Source organism: Crocuta crocuta, unplaced genomic scaffold (assembly GCF_008692635.1).
Source record: "Crocuta crocuta isolate KB4526 unplaced genomic scaffold, BGI_CrCroc_1.0 scaffold318, whole genome shotgun sequence".
In the NCBI taxonomy this organism is placed as follows: Eukaryota; Metazoa; Chordata; class Mammalia; order Carnivora; family Hyaenidae; genus Crocuta; species Crocuta crocuta.
Window position 1 is genome coordinate 981,638 of NW_027531425.1, and position 5,348 is coordinate 986,985.

Consider the following 5,348-nt stretch of genomic DNA (forward strand, 5'->3'; position numbering starts at 1 on the left):
CCAATATTTCCCAACCTTCAGGGCAAGCAGACTCCTCACACTCAACATGGCTTCCCTCCCACCAGGCTAGGCCCAGGCCACACCCTCTCCCTAGACTTCCCCCCACCCCTCCCTGCCTCCAGGACCCCCTCTGGGAAACCTCTAAGCATCTCACAGTTGTTCAACTGTTCTCTAATCGCTCCCATCAGTGGCACCTACTGCCTGGAGCACAGGCTCCCCAGGGGAGGCCCTGGCTTCTAGTCACTCACTCTTTCCCCAAGTACCTGCTCAGGGCGGGCCAGGCACAGTCCTAGGCTCCACGCCCCATCTTTCTCCCTTGGTCTCCTGGCCCTCCTGCTTCTCTCTGCCCCGGGCGTCTGCCAGACTCACTTCCTCCGCCTGTCCCTCAGTGCCAGGCCTCCCTAGAGTTCCCTCTCTTCTTCCTCTCCACACACTCTTCCTAGTGACCTCATGCTCCCCCGTGGTGGAAACCACCAGCCATGTGCTGATGACTCCCAGGCCCATAGCTCTGGCCCCAGCAAGCCCCAGAGCCTCAGAGCTACCTGTAGGTCTGACTACCTGCCAGGCACCGCTCTCTGGATGTCCCCCCCGCCCCCGCTCCCCCAGGCTCTGAGACACTAGAATAAACCTCACTGGGCCCAGATGTAGCAAATGGTTTGAGATGTGTTTTTAAGTGAAAAGGGCAGATGTGTACAACTTATAAAACTGTGTGTGTGCTGGATATGCACCTGCCATACGCGTACACGTATATGTATAGACTTATAAATACGAATGCTAGATAATAGTCCAGAAAGATGCAAGTTAAAATGCTAACAGTAGTTATCTCAGGGTGGCAGAATTGGGGATGATTTTCATATCTTCTTTTTGCTTATTTGCATCCTCCAATACTTCCACAATGGCCATTCGTTGCTTATGTTAAAAGAAGTAACACTTCTTTTTAGATAAAAAGAAAGTATTTTTAGATTGAGATTCCGAAACTGTTCAGTGCAAGCCTTGGGAGAGCTATAATTATCTTGAGCAGGGATTGGCAAACTTTTTCTGTAAAAGTCCAGAGAGTCCATATTTTAGGCTTGGGTGGGGGGGTCATATGGTCTCTGCAGCAATCATACAACACCCCTTGTAGAAAAGTACTCAGGGATGGGGCACCTGGGTGGCTCAGGCAGTTAGGTGTCTGACTTTGGCTCAGGTCACGATCTCATGGCTCATGGGTTCAAGCCCCACATCAGGGTCTGTGCTGTCAGCTTGGAACTCGGTGCCTGATTCAGATTCTGTGCCTCCCTCTTTCTCTGCCCCTCCCCTGGCTTGCATTCTGTCTCTCCCAAATATAAATGCACATTAAAAAAATATTTTCGGGGAGGAACCTGGGTGGCTCAGTTGGTTGAGTGTCCAACATCAGCTCAGGTCATGATCTCATGGTTCGTGCGGTTGAGCCCCACATCAAGCTCTGTGCTGACACCTCAAGCCTGGAGCCTGCTTCGGATTCTCTGTCTCCCTCTCTCTCTGCCCTTCCCCCACTCACACTCTGTCTCTCAAAAATGAATAAATGTTTAAAAACTTTGAAAAACAATTTTTTAAAGAAAAAAAAATAGAGACAAGCTATAATGAAATGAGTATGGTGGCATTCCAGTAAACTTTGACTCATGGACACTAAAACTTGAATTTTTTCTAAGTCTCAATGTCTTCAAATATCATTTTCTGCTGAATTTTCCCCAACCACTTAGAACTGCAGAAACCGTTCTTAGCCCACGTGCCCCACTGAAACAGGCTGGACTTGGCTGGGAGCCATGTTCACCAAGCAGCCAGGGCCTCCTTGTTCATCTTAGCTGCGGCGGGGACCGGGTCCGCAGGCCTCAGCTGGGGGAAGCCCCTGTCCGTGCTCCAGGGTTTAAAAGACCGGGAGGTGGAGTCTCAGAGCACCTCCTCACCACCCCTCCCCCCCCTCCCCCCCACCAGCAGCAGGACCACAGACCAGTAGTCTTGGATGGAGCTCTAGAAATTCCTTGATCTGTGCCCTCATTTTTCAGGTGAAGAAGGCAAGACTCAGAAGGGAGGCTGGCCTGCCCCAGACCACTGAGGCTGAACAGGCAGAGCTGAGACCAGAACTGAGGGCTTGTGACCTTTAGTCCAATGCCCTGTTTGCTCCTTCAGGGACTGTAAGGACCTGCCCAGAGATAGTTCTCCCTGCACAGGGCAGTATTACCTGGACAATCATCAGCCCACTTTCAAGGACTGGCTTGCGTAGTGAAGAGGCAATGTCAGGTATGGCCTCAGCCCAGTACATGGCACCCCGCCCGGCCACAGTGGGAGGTACCGCCGGCTGGGCTCCATGCCAGGAACAGACAGGGGCTCCGGGACCCCTCGTCTGGCCCATCCCGTGCCTTGCTGGCAGAGGTGGTCTGGAGACCCAGCACTGCTGATGTGATGAGCCATACCCTCCGGCACAGGACCTACCTCCTACCTGCTCCCAGGCGCTGAACTGGACCCAAACTGGTCACCGAGCCAGGGTCTCCTCTGCTGGATGGCTGGGGCCAGGGCACAGAAGCAGCCCTGGATCCTAAAGGGATGCCCCAAAGGCAAGACAGGGTAGGCTTCTTTAGGGAAGCAAGGTATGAGGACAGAAATCATTCTGGAGTTTTGTTAGAACTGACCACGGGAGCAATAAAATCCAGAAGGTGCTCGGAATGGGGGCGGGTGGTTCAGGAATAGTGCCCTTCCAGATTGGAAGCCTCAGCCCTGGTTTCTATGGGGGCCACACAGAGGCCTGGCTACTGAGAACTGCCGAACGTGACCCTGTGACTCCGCTGGCCACTGCTCTTCGATGACGACACGAGGCAAGGCAAAAAGCTAGGAGCGCTGTGGCTGTGATCTCACGCACATCCTCATAACCACATGAAGTAACACTGCGACTCTCCCCATTTTCTAAATGAGGAAACAGAAGCTTGGGCAAGCAAGTTCCTTCACCTACAGCAACTGCTCGCTGAGCAGCAGGGGCATGATTTGAGCAAACCCCAAATTCTGTAAAGGGCCCCCACCCAGGCAGGACAGAAGACGGGCACTTAGAAAGAACGAATGAAGGCATCAGCCATTCCTGAGTCCTCTTGTCTGTCCCCACCACCCGCCCCCAATTCCAGGGAAGACTTGCATGTCGGGGGGTGGGGTGGGAGCACAGGGTGAGATCAGCACGCACAGTTCCTAGAAAGAGGCCCTCACCACCGTCCCTTCAAAAGTTCTGGCCAATGTTTCTGACACCAGGGTGCCCTGTCTCACCAGGGCCGCTCAAGCCTGCAGGGAGCTTCAGGACCCTTTTTGGTTGGAAGCCAAACCTCATCCTTGCCTCCCTATCCCTCCTCCTCTGCAGACAAAACTGTGAAGATTCCAGAAGCAGATGGGCTCTCCTTCACACGGGAGTTCTGGCTGAGATGCGCCTACAGCTTTCCTTCTTCCTTGATCTGCTGCTGCTGGGCCGCTGGCCAGCTCCTGCCAGGCCCAGCCCCCAGCTCCGTGGCCATGCTGGGACCCCAACCCTGGGCCCCAGCCTCAGCGCTGGGCTCTGTGAGTGTGCCCGCAGCTGTGGGGACCAGGACAAGACAAGACTCACCGCGACATGCTCCCACCCCCTGGGGACGGCAGAGTGCCCACTCCGCAGCTAATGCCAGGAGGGCAAAGGCAAAGGGTTCAGGGTGGGTGAGGGCAGGACACAGGCTATAGAAGAGAAATGTGATTTGTTCCCAACGAGGTGAAGCTGATCAGGTGAGTTTGGATCCAGGCCAGCCACTCCCTCATGGACAACGGAGCCAAACAGGGACTGTAATTACTTAAGTGGTGGGCAAGGGTCTCCTTACCCCAGGAAAAGGAGGCCCCGCCAGAGGCCTCTCAGAGTAGGCTGTTGGTTTTCCAGCTTCCGAGCCCACCTCACGCATGCTGGAAACTAGAGGGCAGAGTTCCTACCACACAGACTGCTGGTCCCCTCCTGGCAGGTTTCCATCCAACCCTTCCTTCCCAACCCGCAGGAGCAGAAAAGATGCTCAGGGCCCAGCCCGTCGGGGTTAGGAAAGCCTGCCTCAGTCTCTACCCCAGAGCCAGGCATGGTGTGATAACTAGGAAATTTCCTTCCCAAATAACCATCCACGATACAGCTAGCAGTCATTTAACATCTGCTGTGTGCCAGGCACGAGGAGTTATTTTATTTAATTCCTTTAACAACCCTCCCTATGATGTTCCCCGTCTCACAGATGAGAACACTGAGGCTGGGAGAAGCTCAGGCGTTTGCTGGGGGGAGGGGAGTCACACAGCTAGTATGTCCTGGAGCTGGATACCAAAGAGACCCTGGCTTTGCCCTCTGTAGGTCTCAAACTCAGGGAGGAGAGGAATCAGGAGGGACAGGCAGGGCTGCTGGGCAAAAATCCCAAACAGGGTGACCCCGGAGAGAAGAGGCATGGCTGGCTGGGGTAGAAGCTGGGAAGACCAAGCCAGGCTCCACCCTACAGCATGGGGCGCGTCAGTCTGGGCACTGGACATGGTCCGGCCCCGGGCCGGCAGACAACAGAGTCTGGGTCTACAGAGAAAACAAATACAGCCGTGAAGGCAGCTCCGTGGCCCGAGCCCTGAGGGGTGGCTTCCAGGGTAGGCGGCTGGACCTCATGAGATCTCAGACCAAGAACCTACTTGTTCCTCAGCTCTGGTGCCTTCTCTCCTGCGACCCGTGGAGAAGCCTGGCTCTGCCTGGCACAGGACAAGCGGGGGCTCACTGCTCGGAGCACCACACCCAGCCTCCCTTCTCCTGAGGACTGATGTCAAACCAGAGGACCCCAGAGGGGGCTGGGATCTCCCTTGATGGGGCAGGGACTGCGAGCAGGGAGCTCGGGGTCGAGTGAAAGTGGGCTGGATCCCACTTACGTGAGATGTTGGCAAAGTTGGTCTCTCAGAGCCTATGTGTCCTTACCTGTAAAACGGGGACGGTAATACCTACTTTATGAAGCTGCGTAACATCCTGCTTGGCACCCAGTAGATAGCCTATAAATGGCGGCCACTAAGGCATCCAGAAATCAGTTGTAACTTACTGAAGTCTCCTCTGGCTCTGGAAAGCCCCATAAATATGGGAAGAACGAGGGCTCCTGGCTCCAGGAAGGGCAAGGGCAGCCAGTGGGGAGCATCCCAGAAACCTAATGGGCAGCAAGGTTGCACGGGTGCGGGGAGGTCTGCCTCACAGCCTCATCAGCCCGCACAGGAGGTGGCTGGGGCAGAGTAATCGGAGATGGTAGCTTTGCTGTGGCAAGGTGACCCCCTCTCCAGACCGCCCTCAAGATGCAGACCCAAACCCAGAAGCCAGTGTTGCCGGGGCCCATCCT